The sequence below is a fragment of the Hemiscyllium ocellatum genome, chromosome 1, assembly GCF_020745735.1.
Source record: "Hemiscyllium ocellatum isolate sHemOce1 chromosome 1, sHemOce1.pat.X.cur, whole genome shotgun sequence".
NCBI lineage: Eukaryota > Metazoa > Chordata > Chondrichthyes > Orectolobiformes > Hemiscylliidae > Hemiscyllium > Hemiscyllium ocellatum.
The window spans coordinates 114,960,541-114,985,366 of NC_083401.1; positions in this window are offsets into that span (position 1 = coordinate 114,960,541).

A 24,826-nucleotide genomic window follows, 5' to 3' on the forward strand; every position below is an offset into this window, starting at 1 on the left:
TCACAACATTCTGTCATATTTTCAGATGCATACAGTCTCTTCTCAACATAGTGAAAGATCAACAAAATTGTTGTAACTGATAGTGAATTTCATGGAGGGAAGATACTGCAAAGGAGGATGCGCTCTTACTTTCTGATATGCTGTTAGGGTTGTTTGCTATCAAAAATTATTGTAAAAATCCATCTGTTTCATTAATGTCCTTTTACAAAACACCTACCACCCTTGCCTGGCCTGATCTATGTGTGACACAGCAATGTGTTTGAAACTGAACTGCCCTCTGAAATTTTAGAAGGATGAAGGGGGAATCCCATGACATACTGAGAAGCCTGGATAGTGGATGTGGAGAAGATGCTTCCACTAATAGAAGAGACAAGGGATGAGGAGTGAAGGGTCAACCCTTTAGAACTGAGATGAGGAGAAATTTCTTCAGCCAGATGGTGGTGAATCTGTGGACCTCATTGCTACAGAATGACATCGCGGCCATGTCATTGAATGTACTTAATACAGAGATAATTTTTTTTTGATTGTTAAGGTCATCAAGGATTATGGGGAAAAGGCAGGACAATGGGTTAAGAAATACATCAGCCATGATTAAATGGTGAAGCAGACTTGATGAGCCAAACAGCTTAATTCTGTTCCTATTGTCTTATGGTCTGATAAGCCCATAGGTTCTCAATGCAATAAGATAAAACCAAAATCAATCGTATTTGAACATGAAATGGGGAGGGTCACTATTTGCTTGGTCCAATCACCACAAAAACGGAAATCACCAAAATGACTTGAGTAATTACATATAAATAAAAAAGGATTTATTTAATGACATATGACAAGAAAGAATACTAAGAAAAATGTAAGTCTTGTTCCTTTCTGGATACTTTCAATTAATCTACCAAATGTCTTCATCTCTCTGTGGATATCCACTTTCATTTCCATTAGTCTGACCCTATTCTTTCAAACATTTTTTCAACACTTTTCAGTATTCTTTTGACTTTAATTCTGCTTAGTGGCTGGACTGTGATATTTGTCTTAATCAAAATCCTGACTCATTTTGCTCCACCGGTGTTTTCTGTAATTTCAGTAAACCGATCTAAACTGTGTGCCTCACTCTGTCTAAGTGCCCTATGGTTGGTATGTCCTTATTTGTAACAACCTATCTATACTACTCACAAGACAAAGCTTTCACTGTACTTAGGTGACTACAATAAATCAAATTACATGTCACTGGTGGAGTAAGTCTTCATTGAATATATGAATACACGTAATTTCTTTTACAAAAGCTCCAAACTCAAACTTTGCCTTACCGCGTGGTGATTTTTCACCATGATCATCAGACCTTCACTGAATTCTTTAATTTTCATCCCTTGTGTATCATAAATTGGCTTCACTTCGTCTTGTTTATCTCAGATTTTATTATTGATACCAGTCTTAAACAAAGCAAACCTTCTTCTCAGAGCTTGTGTAAGCACTAAGGTCAGCAACTTTGTAAAACAGAAAGATGGCTAGCTTGTTTTGAAGAAAGCTGAAAATGTGTTGCTGGAAAAGCACAGCAGGTCAGGCAGCATCCAAGGAGCAGGAGAATCAACATTTCAGGACTGAGCCCTTCTTTAGGAATGAGGAAAGTGTGTCCAGCAGGCTAAGATAAAAGGTAGGGAGGAGGGACTTGGGGGAGGGGCGTTGGAAATGCGATAGGTGGAAGGAGGTTAAGGTGAGGATGATAGGCCGGAATGGGGGTTGGGGGCGGAGAGATCAGGAAGAAGATTGCAGGTTAGGAAGGCGGTGCTGAGTTCGAGGGATTTGACTGAGACAAGGTGGGGGGAGGGGAAATGAGGAAGCTGGAGAAATCTAGGTTCATCCCTTGTGGTTGGAGGGTTCCTAGGCGGAAGATGAGGCGCTCTTCCTCCAGCCGTCATGTTGCTATGGTCTGGCAATGGAGGAGTCTAAGGACCTGCATGTCCTTGTTGGAGTGGGAGGGGGAGTTGAAGTGTTGAGCCACAGGGTGGTTGGGTTGGTTTGGAAGAGTGGTATGGAAATGATTGCCTAGTTTGTCACCTTGCAAATATTTCTGCAAAGACCTCTTCACAATCTGTACACCTCATTCAGCAGCACCATTTGATTCTGGTTGATATGTTGGTATTTGAGTATGTTTAGCTTGATTGTCTCTCAGAATTATCTCAAATACATCTGATAGTTCACACAGTTTATATCATGTGACAGCAACACATTTAGCAGCACATAAATTACAAACCAACTTCTCAAAACCTCGACACATTTCACACTTATCAAAGTGGGCATAGAACCAGGGCAGAATCTCACCTTAGCGACAGGAGTTAGGTGAGATTTGTAGTAGAATTGGATAAGAAGTTTGGCAAAGCTTACCTCTGTTGCAAGTATCTCAGTGAATCTTTTATGTGTCACACCTCACTGGGATAGCGTGCTGGAAATCAATAGCAAGAAACCCTGCTATTCCCAGAGTCAACACAAAAGTGAAAAATTTCAAAAAGTGCCCAAAGTGCCCCAAATTTCCTGGTTTTCTGACCCAGGTTTGTCGAAAGCACAGACCAGGTTTCTGTGCTGAACAAGAATTAATATTTAATCTAAGTCATTAGAATTTAACAATAGGATCCATGCTAAACCATCAGCATATAAAATGCTGATTAAAACTTTAGTCCCTTTGAAAATTCACCCCCACCCAGATTGATGGCACAAAATAGGTTATGGACAACATCTAGGTCATGGATTGGACAAGGCTGCATCTCATAAATGCTCTATTGCTTTCTCAGTACTCCTTCACTTAGTGCCTACCTGCATGTTTACAGCATCCTTGCCTTGTCTTGCTGTGTCATTTAGCTCAGTTACACAACCCAGCCGCTTGACTTGCCAGACAAGTACAGTAGCAAACAACACCAACCTCACACCTTCACCTTGTGCCAGCAGCACCTTATGTGACAAACTCATGCATTGGCCCCCTGTTAGCTATGCATCTTCCTGCCCCCACATCACTGACCACCTCATTCACATGAACACTTTTGAAAACAGAGGCCAGGGAAAGAATAGGTTGAGGGGCAATGGTGTCAGGAGGGCCCACTGCCCTCTACATGCTTTGTTCATCGTGTTCCACAGGCTGCAGGCCACTCTCAATGCCATCATTGATCCATGGTATGAACAGGGATTAGGTATCATGCAGGCACGTTAAACAGAGCCTTGAACAAAGAGATGTTATAAGAAAGCAACTAAATTTGTACACAGTGAGATTTCATATACACCGAAATGTTACCTGTGCCACCAAACTGCCTGCAATAGGTTTTCCTCCTTCTCTGCCATCCAAAAAACCACCATAGCCAGGATGGAGGGAGCCTGCTCGGAAATGGAGCCCGTTGGCCCTGGAGGCCTGATTGGGTGACCCCGACACACCGACCTTCCTTGACTTCCAAAGGTCAGAGTGGGTCAGATAGGGTATAAGTGGATGACCTCGTCACCTTTGGAGTGTCCTGAAAGGAGAATTCTGAGGAGCTATCACATGTGGTTCCTCCTCTAGCTGCATGCTTCCTAGTCACATATGATCCCTGGAATGGGCACTGAATTCCCTGCTCTCCCATCCCTCAGCAATGTGCCTTTGGTCCTGAGGACCGTTGGCAGGACTGATGGAGTGCAACAGAAAACCCTGAGGGTGCTGGACCTGGTTCTCCATGGAACTGGCAACCTGTCCATGGAGATAGCCAGACAGTCACATGTGTAGCTGTATCCTGCATTTTCTGGCCACTGAAGGCCATTGTGACCCACATCCTTCTCTGCCAACCATGTCCATACATAGTTAAAAATCACACAACACCAGGTTATAGTCCAACAGGTTGAGTCTTTCGACCTCAGATCTTCGGGTGACCATCCTCCAAGGCGGACTTCAAGACAGGGACTGGGAGGGAACACTCCTGTCAGTTGATTGTTGTGCGGTGCCCATTCATCCATTGCCACAGCCTTTGCTCGGTTTCCCCAATGGACCATGCCTCGGGGCATCCTTGTCTGCAACGTATAAGACAGACAACGTTAGCTGAGTCACATGAGTACCTGCCACGTACACAGTGGGAGGTGTCCCCATGTGTAATAGTGATATCCATGTCCACAATAGGTGCTATATATTGTCATTTATACATGTAAGAAGTGAAACTATCATGCTATTCGAACAGATGAAGGACTCAACAGACAATCAAGATATTTTTCAATGTATAATTTCAATTACATCACACTGTAAACTTTTGCTATAAATTCTGTGCTTTACAATTGTGTACTCCACAACCATCTGATGAAGGAGCAGCACTCCGAAAGCTAGTGCTTCCAATTAAACCTGTTGGACTATAACCTGGTGCTGTGTGATTTTTAACTTTGTACACCCCAGTCCAACACCAGCATTTCCAAATCATGTCCATACATGGCTCAGAGATGCTGGTCTTTTGGCAGATATCCAATGAGGGATGAGTTATCCCAGGATAAGATTGAGAAAGTGAGGACTGCAAATGCTGGAGATCAGAGTCAAAGAGTGTGATGCTAGAAAAACATGACTGGTCAGACAGCATCCAAGGAGCAAGAGAATCGTCTCTTCAGGCATAAGCTCTTCATCAGGAATAAGATGGGACTAGAACTGGATGTGAGATGTGGTGTGATATATGGTTAATGAGGCATGTCTGATATGATACAAAGAGAAATCTCACTAAGTGCTGTGGTGGGAAACTCTATAGATAACACAGAGAAACTCACACTTAACCTGAAAAAAAAGGTTCAGCCCTCAGCATATTATCCACTTACTGCAGTGATTGATAAAAAAAAAGCACTTTCCCTTTCATTTCAAAATGCACTTGCTACCATGGTTTTCTTGTCATTGATTGTGAAGTGAAAAGAGCTTTGGTTGTCACTTCTCATTCTGAGATACACTTCACAATCTTTCAATGTCTTGACATAACTATGGATACCAAAAATAGCTTCTTGCCTTTGCTTTTATGCTGACTATCCCTGAGTACTCTTGAAAAAATTCCTCAATCTCTCACTAAACCTTGGTGAAATAATAACTCATAAAACCCCAAAGAAAATAGCCTTGATCAACATTCAGTCCAATTCTACATGTCAAGTACTCCTGTAATTGTTCATTATGACACCCGTTAGGCCAACCCTTCACAATACCACACATTTAACTAACACTCCTGAGTTAAATGGGAATTATTTTACATGCATAAATGATATGACTAGTTCTACTAGAGAAGGTCATGAAAAGGCTCTCAAGGCTGTGACGTAAATAAAGATCTCAATGAATGGTTACTCTGAAAAGTGTCATAGGGAGCAAATTACAGAGTATTTATGTAGAATTGGACTGAGTGTTGATCAAGCTTTTTCATGGGGTTACATGAGTTATATTCAAGCAAGATTAAATGACTGTTTGTTTGGGGAATTTCATCATGAGCACTCGGGGGATAATCAATATATAAGAAATATCAAGAATTTATTTTGGTATCCAAAAATAGATCACGATTTTGAAGAGTTTCTGAAAAGTTGTAAAATGTGTCTCTGAGTCATTCCTGAAGAGTAGATTGAAAAACACTATGAATTTTACACTGGACGTATCGTCATTGGTAACTGACTTTTCGATTTTGAGATTCTTGTCTTTTGGTGGTAGCTGACTGGCGGGACTCAGTGCAAGCACCTTTTTCTTTCATTATCTACATTGCAGGAATGTTTAATGGTTGTGTCAATGCTGTGACCTTCACAGCATTAATCCATACACCAGGTATGTAAAGGCACTAACACAGACAGATTAGGATTGAAGCTTATTTTTTGCGATTTATTTTGGAAAAGGGAAAATGTAAATGTGCTTCTTGCCCAGACTCCAACCTTTTTTTTTTAACTCCATAGTCACAATTTAAGATATGCAAGGATATTGGCTTTCATTAGCAGGGGGATTGATTTTAAGAGCCACATGGTTAAGCTGCAATTCCATAGAGCCTTAGTGAGACCACACTTGGAATATTGTCTTCAGTTCTTGTCACCTCATTATAGGAAAAATGTGTGGAAGCTTTCGAGAGGGTGTAGAGGAGATTTATGAAGACGCTGCCTGGACTGGAGGGTATGCCTTAAGAAGAAAGATTGAGGGAGCTAAGGATTTTCACATTGGCGTGAAGAAAGATGAGAGGTGACTTGATAGAGGTGTACAGGATAATGAGTGGCATAGATAGAATGAATAGTCAGATATTTTATTTTCCAGGGCTGAAATGGTTATCACAATGGGGCATGATTTGAAGATGCTGATGTTGGACTGGGGTGTACAAAGTTAAAGATTACACAACACCAGGTTATAGTTCAACAGGTTTAATTGGAAGCACTAGCTTTCGCAGTGCCACTCCTTCATCAGGTGGTTGTGGGCAATGGGGCATAATTTTAAGATGATTGGAGGAAGGTTTAGGGGAAATGTCAGAGGTAGGGTCTTTACACAGAGAGTGGCAGGTTGTGGATTGCACTGCCAGCAGTTGGAGTAGAGTCAGATACATTAGGGACCTTTAAGCAACTCTTGGATATGCACATGGGTGATAGTAAAATTAAGTGTATTAGGTTAGTTTGATCTTAGAATAGAATAAAAGGTTGGCACAATAATAAGGGTCAAAGGGCCTGTACTGTGCTGTACTGTTCTATGATCTATGCTCTACAATTTAGTCTGTAGCCCATATTCCCTATTTGACTTTTCTTTGCCACATGCAAGTATGATATTCCATAGTTCCTCTCCAGACAGCTACCAGATTTAAATCTGCAGTCATCTTGGCTATATAAGTCCTCTTTTTAAACAGGCGTGTTTGAATTTAAAAGCTTGGTGTGCCCTTCGGTGATTTAAGGTTATGATTTGTAGCCATGACGATAGCTAAGAATGAATTAGTCTTTGTAGTAAATCTCAGAAGAACATTTTGTCATGTTCTGTTGACTCACTTCTTCATGTATCACTGGCTAATTTTGTTATTTGGCCTTCCTTGAAGGGAGAGAACTATGAATATACTCCTACTGATCCCTACAGAAAATAACTCAGCCCAGCTTAATTGGGTATCTTTAGCAATTTTTTCCCATCTGGGACACTTTCTTATCACCACCTGAGAAAAGTATTAGTGTCATGATATTCCATTCAAGCTGACTTCAATACGCTGTGAATTGAATTGAAGAAATTCAATTAATTAATCAGTTTCACACCAGTTTTGCAAAAGCTTAAATAATTTAGGTGCCTTTTTTCTCCCCATTCAAGTTTACACATTTACCACTGTTGGAGCTGTATCAAATATGAAAGTAAATTGTGATTTGTTTGTTTTCATTTTTACTGTGGGTGCAGTCCTTCTGCTCATCTTCCTCGTGCTGTTTTCACTCTTTTGGAGTTGTACAGCACAGAAACAGACCCTTCTTTCCAACTCATCCCTGCCGGCCAACTTTCCCAAACTAAATTAGTTCCACTAGCCTGCATTTGGCCCATATTCCTCTAAAGCTTTCCTATCCAAGTGCCTATCCAAATGTCTTTTAAATGTTGTAACTGTACCTGCATCTATCATTTCCTCTGGCTGTTCATTCCGTATACAAACCATCGTCTGTGTGAAAAACTTGCCCCTCCGGTCCTTTTCTCCTCTCACCTGAAAAATATCCCCCATAGTTTTGAACTCGCCCACCCTACGGAAAAGACCTTTTGCTATTCATCTTATTTATGCCCCTCGTGATCTTATGAACTTCAATAAGGTCACCCCTCAATCCCTACACTCCAGTGAAATATGTCCCAGCCTAGTCAGCCTCTTCTTATAATTCAAACCCTCCAACCCTGGCAACATCCTGGTAAATCTTTTCTGAACCCTTTCCAATTTAATAAATCCTCCCTACAGTAGGGTGACCCGAATTATACACAGTACCTAAAGTGGCCTCACCAATGTCCTGTACATCCCAACTCCTATACTCGGTGGTCTGAACAATGAAGGCATGCATGTATCGCTTTCTGTTCGCATGTCTACCAAATGCACACAAGGAATTCCAAACTTCTAAGCCAGTTTTAAATCTGCCATGACCTCAACCCAAGCATTGCTGTGAGCTGGAGCTACACTATGGCCTGTGGCATTATCGTTTCTTCTATGCCTCCATACTATTTTACATGGTCAATTTTCCCACAGGCAAAGCAGTTTAATGGAAATGCTGACATTTAAATTGTTGGTTCTATCTTGGTTGATGGTAGGTGGTAGATGCAAAATCTCTACAGGTTATTTTTATCTATTATAGTAAGATTTATGTTATTCCTCATGACATAAGAAATTAGGTATGGGCATCATGGTACTGAAGAAGCCAACAGACATTTATGACAGATTTAAAAGGGACCTGGGCCACTTTTTTCATAAAGAGGATGGTGGAATGAGCTGCCAGAGGAAGTAGTGGATATTGATACAATTACAACACATAAAAGGCATCTAGATGGGTGCAGGAATAGGAAGGGTTCAGAGGAATATGAGACAAATACTGGCAAATGGGACGAGAACAATTTAAGGTATCTGGTCTGCATGAATGAGTTGGACTGAAGGGTCTGTTTCTATGCTGTATAACACTACAACAACAAGCTATTATGTAAAAATTACATTCAAGTAACATCAGTGTTTGTGCTAACATTATGCCATTAGATTATAACTGAGGGGCTTGATTTCAGTTGTGTGTGTCATACTTCAAGAGAGCCCCAGGATAAGATGTAGGATGAGACCTTTATAACCTGAATTCACATGCTACAATACAGGGATGATAACATCTCTTTATGGTTTACTTACATACTGATAAAGAAACATCACACACGTCCCTGCCTTATGATAGCGTCACTCCGAAAGCTAGTGGGCTTCCAATTAAACCTGTTGGACTATAACCTGGTGTTGTGTGATTTTTAACTTTATTCCTGTCTTAGATTGTGAGTTTGGTTGTCTTGGCTAGAATCTAGGGTCCCCTTCTCTTAAAAACAGAAACTCCTTTGCAAACTGCAAATATTTTTTCAGTCATTTCCATGGCTATGGCCTCATTGCAGACCACCTTGACATGTGAGCTTATTGCCTTTGTTCAAAAAAGCTTGCAAGAATTTTTTTTGTTGCTTGCACATGATTTTTTTTTCCAAAGTTTGTGCCATGCTCTCAGAGACAAGAGAGTTTCTTTAATTTAAAAAATGAAATGTACAACTGTTTTCCTTGGCAGCCACTTCTTTTGAGAGAGCATAACTCCCAGTGCAATCCAATCCTCAGTCGTGTTTAATATGAGTTCAGAATCTCATCATTTCAGCAAGTTCCACATTTTCAAGGTCCCGCGGCCAATACTGTCTATTGTCACCTCAAAAGCATTATAATCAGAAAATATTTATTTATCCACAGCTCTTATTTATTTTTATGTAAATGTTTGAGTACTCGGATAATTCTACCAGTCCCCTTTTGTTAGGATTGAATCCTGCCATTGTCCCTAATACAACTTCGGTGCTACCTTTGCAATTATGTACAGTCCTAACTCACAGCATTCAGGTAAGTAATGTGTACACAAAGCAATCTTTCAAACTGCTCAACCCTCCCCATGATCAAATCTGAGAATTCCAAACAAGATGTAAAATAATATTTCAGTCCAATGTTGCCACCATCTTTCTGCTGTGTACTGCACTGAGTAATACTAACTCATGGTCAATTGCAGACAGTTGTTATTGAACAAATTTCATTTACACTCTCCCCACAGAGAGGGCAACATAACGCAATGTTCAAACCTTGCAATGCACTTCAGTATGTAAGCATCACGATTTTTATTTTGTGCATTGAATGCAAACGAAAAGCCAAGTAAACAACGGATTCTTTGATAGGTACTCATTGCTGGACAAAAAAAATGCTGAAAGTTTCTTCAATTTTCTGTCCCAGAATGAGCATCCATCAGACACTAACCACAAGAAAATTATCATTTTCACTTCTGGTTTCAAAGCAATCCCAGATTGAGGAGGAACAGGAGGGTAAACTCTTTCATGCAATGATGGTTTTGAGTCAAACTGAAATCTGAACAAAAAAAGTAACTAATTAAAGCACTTCAGCATTGTTTAAAATTCGTGTAGCACTGAACTCTGCCAAAGATATCACAGATCACCGTTTCCTACTTGTTGACTAATTTAATACATTAAGAAATCAATAAACTCACACAGGCAGCATTACAAATACTTCTGATTCTGTTACTAATGAACTAAAGTACCTCAAAATATTAGCAGCAACTAAATAGACCATAAGGAATAGGAATAGAACTAGGCCATTTGGCCCATCAAGCCTGCACCACCATCATGGCTGATCTGACATTCCACTTTCCAGAATTTTTCCCATAACCTTTGATAACCCTGCTGATCTATCTCGGAATTAAACACACACAAGGATGTTGTCCCCACAGCTCTCTGTGGCAAGGAGTTCCAAAGATTCTCAACCCTCAGAAGAAATTCTTCCTCAACGCAATTGGTGCCACTTTATTCTGGGATGATGCCTTCTGGTCTTAGACACTCACACGAGTCCAGCATTTACCCTGTCAAGCCCTTTTAAGAATACTATGATTTTTCAGTGAGATCTGAACAAACTTTGTGAATTTCTGCAATACATCTTGTCGATAGTACACTCTGCTGCTACTGAGCACTGGAGGTGGAGGGAGTGGAAGCTTGTGGGCGAAGTCCCAATCAAGCGGGCTGCTTTGTACGAGACCAAAAAAACTGCAGATGCTGGAATCCAAGGCAGACAAGCAGGCAGCTGAGACAATACATCAAACAAGGCAGCTTCAGGAGGTGGAGAGAGAAGAAGGGTTGCATCCAAAACATAGACTTCTCCACCAACTATGCTGTCTGGCTTGCTGCATTCTCCCATCCTCCTGCTTGTACTGGATGATGTCAAGCTTCTTGAGTATTGTCGGAGCTGTACTCATCCAGGAATTGGGGAGTATTCTATCACTCTCCTGACTTGTGCCTTGTAGATGCTGGTCAGGTTGTGGAGAGTCAGGAAGTGAGTTACTTACAGCAGTACTTCTAGCTTCTGACCTGCTCTTGTAGTCACTGTGTTTGTGGTAAGTCTAGTTGAGATTCTAGTCAATCCCAAAGATATTGATAGTTGCAAGTTAGTGATGTTAATACTATTGAATGACAGGGTGGATATTGCCTGGCATTGGCGTGGCGTGAATGTTACTTGCCACTTGACAACCTGGATATTGTCCAGGTCTTGTTGCATTTGAGCAAGAACTGCTTCAGCATGTGAGGTGTCATTAATGGTGCTGAACATCAGCGAACATTGCTACTTCTGACCTTATGATGGAGGGAAGGTCATTGATGAAGCAGCTGTAAATGGTTGGGTCAAGCACACTACCCTGAGGAAGTCCTGCAGAGATGTCCCAGAGCTGAGATGACTGACCTCCAACAACTATGACCATCTTCCTATGTGCCAGGTATGACTCTAGCCAGCAGAGATTTGGCCCTGATACCCATTGATCCCAGTTTTGCTGAGCTCCTTGATGCCAAACTCGGTCAAATGCAGCCTTGATGTCAAGAGCTGTCACTCTCACCTCATCTCTGGATTTCAGCTCTTTCGTCCATGTTTGAACCAAGGCTATAACAAGGTCAGGAGCTGAGTGACCCGGGTGGAACCCAAACTGGGCGTCACTAAGCAGGTTATTACTGCGCAGGGTAAAAAATGAGGTCTGCAGATGCTGGAGATCACAGCTGAAAATGTGTTGCTGGTTAAAGCACAGCAGGTTAGGCAGCATCCAAGGAATAGGAAATTCGATGTTTCGGGCATAAGCCCTTCATCAGGAATGAGGAGCGTGTGCCAAGCAGGCTAAGATAAAAGGTAGGGAGGAGGGACTTGGGGGAGGGGCGATGGAGATGTGATAGCTGGAAGGAGGTCAAGGTGAGGGTGATAGGCCGGAGTGGGGTGGGGGCGGAGAGGTCAGGAAGAAGATTGCAGGTTAGGAGGACGGTGCTGAGTTGAGGGAACCGACTGAGACAAGGTGAGGGGAGGGGAAATGAGGAAACTTATTACTGCGCAGGTACTGCTTGATAGCACTGTTGATGATACCTTCCATCACTCTATTGATGATCAAGAGTAGCCTGATGGGGTGGTAATTAGGTGGGTTGGATTTGTCCAGCTTTTTATGTAAAGACATACCTGGGCCATTTTCCACATTGTTAGGTTGATACCAGTGTTGTAACTGTACTGGAAAAGCTTGGCTAGGGGAACGGTAAGTTCTGGAGCACAAGTGTTTAGTACTATTGCTGGACTGTTGCCAAGGCCCTTAGCCTTTGCAGTTTCTAGTGCCTCCACCTGTTTCTTGATATCACGTGGAGTGAATTGAATTGGCTGAGTGCTGGTATGTATGATGCTGGGGTCCACTAGAGGGAACCAAGGTAGATCATCCACTCAGCATTTCTAGTAGAAGCTGTAAATCATATCTTTTGCACTGATGTGTTAGGCTCTTCAGATGAGGATGGGGATATTTGTGGAGTGTCCTGCTCCGATTAATTGTTTAATTGTCTGCCACTATTCCTGATTGGATGTGACAGCAATGCAGATATTAGATTTGATCTGTTGCTTGTGGGATCGCTTAGCTCTGTCTATCACTTCTGCTTATGCTGTCGGGCATACCTGTTTGGGAGTGGCTTCATCAGGTTGCCACCTCATTTTGACGTACATCTGGTGCAGCTCCAGGCATACCCTCCTGTACTCTCCATTGAACTAGGCTTGATCCCCTGATTTGATGGTAATGGTTGAGTGGAGGAATAATCAAGCCATGAAGTTGCAGATTGTGCTGGAGGTACAATTCTACCGCTGTTGATGGTCCACAATATCTCATAGATTTCCTCTATCTATTGTGTTTGAGACTTTCTCAAAAAAATCTAATTAATTAGTTAACTACAATTTCCATTTTATGAAGCTGTACTGACATTGCTTGATTAGATCATATTTTTCCAAATGTGCTGCTATTGCTTCCTTAATTGATTCCAATATTTTTCCAACAGTAGATGTCAAGCTATTTGGCCTGTGGTTACCTGTTTTATGCCTCCTTTCCATTTTGAATAAGGGTATCACATTGTCAGCTTTCCAATTCTCTGGTCCTTCTCCAGACCTTTTGGAAAATTACCACCGATACACTCATCTATAGCTATCCTTTAGGATTTTAAAATGCAAGTCTTCAGGGCCAGGGGACTTATCCGACTTTAGCCCCATTAGTTTATTGAATAATAGTTCTCTAATGATGTAGATGGTGTTTAATTTCTCCCCCATATTCTTTAATATTAATGGGATGATTTGAAGTATGTACTACCAAAAGGACTGGTGCAAAGCATCTATTCATCTTTGCTGTCAATTCCTTGTTCCTGAAAACTGTTTTCCCAGATTCATTTTCTGAGAGGCTTATGTTCACTTTGACTACTCTTTTCCTTTTTATATATTTTTTAAAAACTCTTATTTTCATTTCAGTTTAGCACAATGATTCTGACCCAGGTTTCTCACTCTCAAGCCGAATATTAAATTCATCATGTTATGATCACTACTTTCTAAAGGATCTTTTACTCAGATTATTTATTAAACCTTTTCATAACCCATTACCAAGATAGCCTGCTCCCTGATTGGCTTTATGATATATTGCTGTAGGAAACTATCTCTAATCATTCGATGAATTTGTTGTCATAGTTACCAATTTGATTAACCCAGTCAACATGAAGATTAAAGATATCCATACTTATTATTCTATCCTTTTTACATGATCCTATTATTTGTTAATTTATTTCCTACATAGTAGCTGCTGTTAGGCAAATCTGTACACTACTCCTGTTCAGGACTGCTCCTATTAATATCCTCTTTCCCTTGATATTGTTTAGCTCTGCCCAAATAGACTCTACATCCTCTAAACCTAAATTCTCTCTCACAACTGTGCTCATTTCACCTCTTATTAAAATGCTACTCCCGCTCCTTTTTCATCTCTCCTGACTCTCAAATATCCCTGAATGTTATGTTTCTAGTTTTGACCTCCTTGGAAGCATGATCCATAAATGGTGATGAGATCATAGTAATTTACCTCAATTTATGCCATCAATTCATCCACCTCATTCTGAATGCTTTGTGCATGAAGATACATAGCCTTCATGTTTGTTTTATTATTAAACTTCCCAACACGTTTATGGTTCATTGGTACAATATGACATTATGTCCCTCCTTTTTATTTTCTGGTAATAATCCAATCATTTCACCAATTCTACCTTCTCCTTTACCTTTGACTTCATCATTTTTCAAGCAACTGAACCATCCCCCAACTATCTACTTTAAAGTCCTATCCACGGCCCTAGTTATGCGATTTTCCGGGTCTCTGGTCCCAGCATGAATCAGGTGGATTAGAGTGGTGCTGGAAAAGCACAGCAGTGATTCAGGTAGAGCCAATCCCAGCAAAAAAGCTCCCTCCTTCCCCAGTACTAATGTCAATGTCCCATTAATTCAAATGCACTTCTTCCACATCAATCTTTGAGCCTCGCATTTACCTTGCTGACCCTGTGCCAATTAGCTCATGGCTCAGATAGTATTCCAGAGATTATTACCTTTTTTGGGTTCTGTTTCTTAATTTATTGCTACTCATATCCCCTTAGCAGAACCTCTTTCCTCTTTCGACCTATATTGTTGGTACCTACATGGGCAACAAAAACTGGATCTTTCCCCATCCAGTACAAATTCTTGTGCAGGGCAGATGTGATATCCTGAGCCCAGGCACCAGGCAGGCAACACAGCATTCGCGACTCTCAATCCTGGTCACAGAAAACAGTATCTGTTCCCATAAATATACAATCCCCAATTATAATTGTATTTTCTTCCCTCCTCTTAAATGGCTCCCTGTACCATGGTTCTATCATCAGTTTTGCCTTCTTCCCTACAGTCCCCACTCTCATCCAGACAGGGAGCAAGAACGTCGAACCTGTTAGACAATCTCAAGGTCTGACGTTTCTTTAGCACTACCTCCTGGATCCCTCTAACTGTCTCATTCATAGCCACAATTCCTGTTCCTGACCACTGTCTAACTACCTCAAATTCAATTGAATGTTGTGACTGCTCTCTGTAATAGAATCCAGAGTTTTCTCCCCTTCCTTGATGTGTTGCGGTGTTCGAAGCTTAGACTTCAGCTCTGAGTTTCTTAAGCAACCAACACTTGCTACAGAGGTAGTCACAATGAATCACAATGGGGTCCACCAGCTCCCATGCCAGGCAGGTACAACACATCACCTGGCCCTGCATCTCTGTTTTATTTAGTCATTTCTTAAATTTTTTAAAAAACATTCTGATTGGACTTTTAGTTTTTAATCTTTATATATTTCTCCTATTTACAGTACTTATAAATTGAGAGCAACTTTATAATAGTCAAATGAGCAGCTATCACTAACCAATGAACTTATGGTTTTCCTGTGGCATAACTCTGTTTTATGCTGGGCCCCCTAACCAAGGACTTTAACTTATCTCGGGCTGTGTCTCACTCTGGATGTGGTCCTATCTTCCTGATTATGCACAGCTTACTGATTGTAAATATGTAAAGACTTTTATCAAAATTACTACACTCATTCTCATATTGCTCTCGTTCTCATAATTAGAAAGCCATCCAAAGTCAGAAAATATGCCAAAGGAAATCGCTTATTATTTACACTAAATCACTTGCCCAACTCATCAAACTCCTAAAAAGTCAAACCTGAAATAATGTTAGAAAAAACTTTTGAATTGAGCACAAATTGCATGTGAACCAAGTATCTTGGTAATGAAGTAGATATTTCCATTTAAATCTTTCTCTTGACTAACCTTGATCTGATTCTCTTGACAAACTAATCCAGCCTCCAACACCAATTTAAACAACAGGTCATTGTCAATGCAACTTCGACCATCGTTTCACTCCAACCATTGAACTTCTATCAAAATATGTCAGCTCAGTTGGGAATAAATATCATTATAAAACACTGTAAATAATTATTTAAAACATATCAATGTCACTCACAATGCTTTTATAAAATAAATCGTGAATAAGCAGAGCTTGATGCACTAGCAAAAAAGAAACTGTTAAGAGCAGAGACCTCAACACAATTGCTCAAGGGTTCTTCAAAATTACAACTGGAAAAAGGCTAAAAATTAATTATAAGAGAAAAACTAATAAGACCGTCTGGAGGGCTCAATAGGTTTGCCTAGTGAATTGCTGAACCATACAGACAAGAAATGGATCTCTGACTTGGTCTGGGTTCGTTGATCTTCACCGGAATACTATATGGGTCACATAATTGGATTCACTCTCCATGAATCTGGAGAGAAACTCTGACTATGTTTCTGGTCATTCCTGTAGATGTGTGATACTGAGTGAATATAGATTCGGGCTCCAATATTGTGCCTCTATGTTGAGCCACAGTTCAAACATGCAGCTTAAAATCTTACAATTGAAACATTTAGGTGATACAGCAGATTGACCAGACATTAATCAGGGGAGGGAAGGAGTGTTTTAAAGAAAAGACTCAGCAATAAATTAAGCATTAAAGGACTAAACTTTCTCTCTACAACATGGCATACATCTTTGATACGGTGGAGCTTCAGCCAACCAGTGGTTTGCGTCTTGAGCGCGTTACCTGATAGTGTGATGGAGACAATTTCAGTCGAGAGTTTGCAAGGAATTAGACTGTTCCTTAAAAAGGAAAACGTGCAGGGCTACAGGGAGAAAGCAGCATCTAATTTAGTGTCATTCAAAGTTGATAGAGACAGAATAGGTCGAATGCACTGAAATAGTTATGTGGTTTATCCAAAACTCTGTTACCTACATCTTACTTTCTCTGTAAAGCAAGCTTCTATTAGTTCTGTGCTAACTGATTTACATTAGCTCAGAGGTTTTCAATGCCTCTTTAGAATTCTCTTCATGAGCTGACGTTCCATATCCTCCACTTTGACAAAAGCGTCCTCCCCTCAGAACTCTCCACCCTCTGATTCTGGCTACTTGTCTATCTGCTCTTCTCTCCACCCACCATGAGTAATATTTCACTAGAGGAACATTTGTGTTGTTCCTCAAGGCCAAACAGATGATTAAGATCAAAATGTCAGAAGATTATTCTACCTGATGCACACTTTTATTCTGCTGTCAATGTTTATGCTGACTTTTACCCACTTGTTCTCACAAAAATAGTTTGTACGTAGCCTGAAAATGATTTTGGCTCTTACCTCTCACTATCCTCCAATAGGACAACTTCTTGAGCCAATAAAAATATAAATAATCATCACATGGCACCTACTCCCACAGTTAACATATTAATGATATATCAGTGGAATAGCTATAAAGACAATGCAGTAACTGTAACTGGAGAATTGCCAGGCTTCACTCACTTTTGGGAACAAGTGGTATTGCTATCTTCAAGAATGTTTCAACCTACACATGTGAAAACCAAGCCAATAGCAGCACACAGTACAATAGAGCAGCAGTCAATACTGAACACTAATGCTGTGGACATTTGTCATCCAGGGACAGCTAGCCACCCACCCACCCATCCATTCTTACAATCCAGGTCAATATTCATAATTGATGTAATTCAAGCAATACATACCCACTGCTAAAGGAAAAAAAATATGTATGGCCTTTGTTTTTGACAAGGATTTTGTTATTGTCTGGTGTCTATTCATGTGAAAGCAAAAAGTGCATTGGTGATGTTTTCATCCAGTTCTATGAATTCAAGCCTGATCTAGTCATGTAAAAAAAAAGACACTTCCATTTGCTGCAATATATTGTCAACTTCTAATTCCTTCAACAATAGTGATGCATCCAATCTTCTCATAGGATACTTCTTCAAAATACAATTTCAAGCTATCACAAATGTAAAAACTAGACAGCAATTGAAAGCATAGTGACAGAATGCTCTGAAAATTGTCATAAATATAACACCAGGCAATTTCTAAGACCACTGAGATAGTATATTCTGTCATTATCGGTTGTCCTGTATATATTATTGTCGAAGATTGTGGAAACTGACATTTTGAAGGGAAATAAAGAAAGCAGAAATATCTGAACATCAAAAAGACGGCTGACAGGATGCAACAAAACTTTAGTTCAGTCAAGGAATTTCTTTACACTTTGGTTTATTCATCTAAATAAGCATCATTCTAGGCTATTTTAGACATTTTAATCAAAATGAAGGATTTTTATTTTTCTGTAAAATGTTGAGAAACATTATCATTGGACTTTATTTACAATTTTATTCCTTATATTGTGGTCATTCATACTGCAAGACGGAGCTTCCAAATACTTAACCAGCTAGCTGTGATTTGAATACCTGTAAGAAGTAAAAGAAAAATTCCTTTTGTCACAGTTCATTCACTTCCTAAATGTTGACCTGGACAAGATCAAACCAATTAAATCGGAGACGTAAAGATAGGAGCAAGGGGGTAAAACATATCAGAACATAGAACATTACAGCATAATACAGGCCCTTCGGCCCTCAATGTTGCGCCACCCTGTCATACTAATCTGAAGCCCATCCCACCTACACTATTCCATGTACATCCATATGCCTGCCCAATGACAACTTAAATGCACTTAAACTTGGTGAAGCACTTCATACCCTTACTACTCTCTGAGTAAAGAAACTACCTCTGACATCTATCTTATACCTATTTCCTCTCACTTTAAAGTTGTGTCCCCTCATGTTTGCCGTTCCCATAATTGGAAAAAGGCTCTCCCTGTCCACCCTATCTAACTCTCTGATTATCTTGTATGTCTCTATTAAGTCACCTCTCAACCTTCTTCTCTCTAACGAGAACAGCCTCAAGGCCCTCAGCCTTTCCTCATAAGACATTCCTTCTATACCAGGCAACATCCTTGTAAATCTTCTCTGCACCCTTTCCAAAGCTTCCACATCCTCCTTATAATGCGGTGACCAGAACTGTACACAATACTCCAAGTGTGGCCGTACCAGAGCTTTGTACAGCTGCAGCATAACCTCCTCATTCCGGAACTCAATCCCTGTATTAATAAAGGCCAAAACACTTCAACTTCTTAACAACCCTGTCAATCTGGGTGGCAACTTGCAGGGATCTGTGTACCTGGACACCGAGATCTCTCTGCTCGTCTGCACTCCCAAGAATCTTACCATTAGCCCAGTACTTTGCATTCTGATTACTCCGTCCAAAGTGTATTACCTCACACTTGTCCACATTAAATTCCATTTGCCACCTCTCAGCCCAGCTCTGCATCCTATCTATGTCTCTCTGCAACCTACTACATCCTTCGTCACTATCCACAACTCCACCGACCTTAGTGTCGTCGCAAATTTACTAACCCACCCTTCTAAGCCCTCATCCAGGTCATTTATAAAAATGAAAAACAGCAGTGGACCCAACACCGACCCTTGCGGTATGCCGCTAGTAACTGGACACCAAGGTGAACATGTTCCATCAACTACAACCCTCTGTTTTCTTTCAACAAGCCAATTACTGATCCAAACTGCTATGTCTCCCACAATCCCATTCCTCCACATTTTGTATAATAGCCTACTGTGGGGAACCTTATCGAACGCCTTGCTGAAATCCATATACTCCACATCAATCGATTTACTCTCATCTATCTGTTTGGTCACTTTGTCAAAAAAGTCAAAAAGATTCATTAGACACAACCTACCCTTCACAAAACCATGCTGACTGTCCCTGATCAGATTATTCTTTTCTAGATGGTTATAAATCCTATTTCTTATAACCTTTTCCAACACTTTACCAACAACTGAAGTGAGACTCACTGGTCTGTAATTACCAGGATTGTCTCTACTACCCGTTTTGAACAAGGGAACCACATTTGCTATCCTCCAGTCCTCAGGCACTATTCCTGTGGACAATGATGATTTGAAGATCAATGCCAAAGGCTCGGCAATCTCTTCCCTTGCTTCCCAGAGGATCCTAGGATAGATCCCATCTGGCCCAGGGGACTTGTCTATTTTCACACTCTGCAGTATTTCTAATACCTCTTCCTTGTGAACCTCAATCTCTTCAAGTCTAAATGCAAGTATCTCTGTATCTTCCTTGCCAACATTTTCATTTTCTGTAGTGAACACTGTCGAAAAATATTTATTTAGTGCTTCCCCTATCTCCTTTGACTCCACACACAACTTCCCACTATTATCCTTGATTGGCCTTAATTGAACTCTCGTCATTCTTTTATTCCTGACATATCTATGGAAAGCCTTAGGGTTAACTCTGATTCTATCCTCCAACAACTTCTCATGTCTCCTCCTGGCTCTTCGGAGCTCTCTTTTTAGGTCTTTCCTGACTTCCTTGTAACCCTCAAGCACCCTAACTGAGTTTTCACGTTTTGTCCTAACATAAGCTGCCTTCTTCTTCTTGATCAGGGATTCCACTTCCTTAGTAAACCACGGCTCACGCATTCTATGTATTCCTCCCTGCCTGACAGGTACATACTTATCTAGGACACACAGGAACTTTTCCTTGAATAAGCTCCACATTTTTAATGTGTTCATCCCCTGTAGTTTCCTTCCCCATTCTACGCTTCCTAAATCTTTCCTAATTGCATCATAATTTCCCTTTCCCCCAGCTGTAACTCTTGCTCAGTGGAGTACACCTATCCCTTTCCATCACTAAAGTAAACCTGACAGAATTGTGATCGCTGTCTCCAAAGCACTCACGTACTTCCAAATCTAATACCTGGCCAGGCTCGTTACCCAGTACTAAATCTAAAGTGGCTTCGCCCCTTGTTGGCCTGTCTACATACTGTGTCAGGAAGCCCTCCTGCACACACTGGACAAAAACTGACCTATCTATAGTACTCGTACTTTAGTGATCCCAGTCAATATTTGGATAGTTGAAGTCCCCCATGACAACTACCCTGTCTCTCTCACTCCTATCGAGAATCATCTTTGCTATCCTTTCCTCTACATCTCTGGGACTATTCAGAGGCCTATAGAAAACTCCCAGCATGGTGACTTCTCCTTTCCTGTTTCTAACCTCAGCCCATTCTACCTCCGTTAGCGAGTCCCCAAACATCCTTTCTGCAACTGTAATATTGTCCCTGATCAACATTGCCACACCTCCCCCTCTTTTACCATCTTCTCTGTTCTTACTGAAACATCTGAATCCCGGAACCTGCAATAGCCATTCCTGTCCCTGCTCTATCCATGTCTCCGTAATGGCCACAACATCAAAGTCCCAGGTACCAACCCACTCTACCAGTTCACCCACTTTATTTCGGATGGTCCTCGCGTTGAAGTACACACACTTTAAACCAGGTTCTCGCTTGCCAGTGTCAGATACTTGATTTTGGAACTCCCTACTCTCATCCACTTCTGTATCTGTCCTACAATTTTAGTTCCCATCCCACTGCTGTATTAGTTTTATTAGTATTATAGTTATATATTTTGTAATCAGACCGTAGTTCAATTTTCTGTCCCATTTTAGATTTAAGCAAAAACACAGTCACTATTGGGGGACAAGGACCACTGAGACCAAAATATTAAGTGCCAAACCCCAAACCATCCCAACAATCGGACACTCCCATGCTCCTACTGATATCCCTTGAAACCACCATGCTCCCCCTGCCTCTAATCCCTCCCATCCACCCCGCATATCTCCCAACCAACTTTCAGAGACCAATTGGACTAATATACCTCTGCCTATACTGAAGATCACTAACCCTACCTCTCATGGGTCACCACCCCCACCTCCCCAAGATTAAAATTTTCTCCCCACATCCCCCTCTTTCCCCTCACTCCATCAACCACACATGTATGTTGGTTTGAAGGTGTAACCTGTCAGGCAGGTTGACAGTGGGGGACAGCCCTGAGGGTGACCGTGAAGTTTTGCCTGTAGGGAAAACCCAAATTCCAGAATTCCCATGTCTGAAGACACACAACCCCTTCTCCTTAACCCATATTCCAGTAGCAATAGGTCAATAAGATAAATCGTCCCCACTGTGCCTATGAACAACTCAACGATGTATTAGCAATTAAAAGATTTATAAAAGGAGCCAGTAAACACAAAAACACAAAAAGCAAGTTGAGCTGTGAGAAAAGCTAGCCAATTGTCAGAATTATTGAAGAATATAGACAGATCACAATCATCACATGTGGAAAATCCGGTGTTGAATAGAAGGGTTTTGTGTTCCATAAATGTCTGTTATTGACCATGTGGCGAGTATTTTTAATCAACCTATCCAGAAATGTTATGACATATAAGAGCAGGATTTATACAATTAGTGGAAGGGCACGGGGTAGTGCTGTAGATTTGAGAGACCAGAAGTTCAGAAACATAATTCTTTGAAGTTTATGTCACATGTAGACAGCATGATTAAGAAGGCATTTAGCATGGTTGCCTTCATTGCTTAGACTTTTAGAATATAGGAATTGGGATGTCATGTGAAGGGTAGTCAGGACATTGGAGAGGCCTCTTCTGGAGTATTGTGTGCAAATCCAATTACCCTGTTATAGAAACAATGTTATTAAATTGGAGAAGGTTCAGAAAAGATTTACCAAGATGTTGCTGTGGATGGAGGGTTTGATTTAGGCTGGATAGGCTGGAACCTTTCTCACTGAAATATAAGAGGTTGGGTGGTGACCTTTAATGAGATTAATAAAATTATGAGGGGCATAGATAAGGTGTATAGTAATGGTCTTTTCCCTACGATGGGGGAATTCAAAACTAAGGAACATATTTTTAAGGTGAGAGGAGAAAGATATAAAAAGGATATGAAGGCTATTTATTTTACACAGAGGATGGTTCTTTTCTGGAATGAATTACCAGAGAAATTTGTGGAAGCAGATATAGTTATTATATTTAAAAGAAATTTGGATAAGTACATTAATAGGGGAGGTGTGGAAGGATATGGGCCAAATGTAGCCAGGTGGGACTAATTTGGTTTGGGAACATGACCAGCGCAGACTAATTGGACTGAAGAGCCTGCTTCCATGCTGTATTACTCCGAGTGGGACTTGAACCTGGCCTCTTGGTTCGGAGATAGGGGAACTGTCATAGCAATACAAGAGCCTAGTAATGCCAATGTGGAAAGTCTTACTTCCTTTATAGACATCGTTTTTGCAAAATCAGCCTGTTCAGAATTTTGGAAGCAGGTGGGACTTGAATCCTGGCCTTCGTTCAGAGACAGAGACTCTATCACTGTTCTAAATTGATAATGTGGACTTTATTTTTTAAATGCCCAGGCTTAAGATTTCTCTTATGTCTAAGGCCAGACAGCTAGTTATGGGAACTCATTGTGTTTAGGTTTTCTTTTTTAATATTTATTTTATTAACCTATTTTTCTAATCAAACTGTTCAGAGTTGTTTTCATATGCTACTGGAATAGATTGGTCTTGAACTCAGGCCTCCTGGTCCAGGAGTAAGGTCACTACCACTGTGCCACAAGAGGGTCCTGGCAATGTAGATTTACTTGCGTTCGACAAGATGCAGCTGAGCATCATCTGTGAAAAAAAAATCTTTATACGTAATTCAGACTATTTTCATTAAGTTAGAAAAGCAATGAATGAAGCAAGAAGAGCCACCACTAATTTTAAAAGGTAAGTCATGTCTGATAAATTTAATAAAGCCCTTTGAATAGAGAGTAGTGCATTAATAAATGAAATGAAGCCATGTTATGTGCATTGATTTTAATAAACTTTTGAGATGCTGCACATGGTGATAAAATTAATACCCAAAACAATGAAGGGAATACGGCAGGATGGGCAGAGTATTGGTTGAAAGACAAAAAAAGACTCATTGTTGGGTGATGCTCGGTGTAAATGGGTGGAAACAGTCAGGTCATTGGTGAGGACAGTCTTCTCAATCTGCATTTGGATACAGGGAGCATAGCAACTGAATCTGAAACTGACACATCTAGCAAGAATATAGTTTGTTGTGAACAAGACGACAAGCAGTTTTGGGGGGTGGGGGGGTGCGTTCAGTGGTAGTTTAGCTGTTTGAGCCAATACAAATCAGTTGTAACTGAATACAGATAAATGTGGAATGATGCATTTTGGAAGGAAGAATAAGGGAAGAAGTATATATGGAGCTGTGCAAATTTAAAAGGTGTAAACGAAGCTTACAGATTCAGATACACAAATCTTTAAAAGTGTAGGGGTAATAAAATGGTAAAGAAGCATATAAAGTTCTAGTTTTGTGAATAGGGTAGTTAAATATTAAATGTGAGGGGACTTTTAAGAGACTAGGACTCTTTTCATCAGAAAAGAGAAAGTTAAGATGTGATCTGAAAGTGTTATAAATTCATAAGCTAAATGAGAGGGAAAAAAACATATTCCACTGGCTGATGTTTCAGTTATTGTCAAATAGAAATTTAACATCATCAAAAAAAAGTGAGGAGTTATGAGAATTTATTTTTAACACTGAAAGCTGTAGAATTGCAAACTGGAAACATAATCCATAACACTCATGAATGGGATAAATATTACAAAAGCAAATTGTTAAAAGCTATAGAGAAAGAATTGGGAAATTGATTTTTTTTTATGGACTAGTGCTACCTCAATGGTACTGATGACAATGTTTGATTCAGGTTATTTATGCTGACTCTAAAATCTCCAGCTCCTCTGGGTCACAATTAGGATATGGTGTCCTGCTCTGGTCACCACTCTTTAGAAAAGTTGTGAACGTATTTGTGATGGTGGAGAGATTAATCGGCATAGTTCTAAGGATAAAAGATTTTAGTTACAAGATTAGGTTGGAGAAGCTGAAGATTGTTCTTCTTGGAGCAACGGAGATTCAGGAGAGATTTGATTAAGGAATATAAGATTCTAATAGGTCGAGGTATGGTAGGTAGA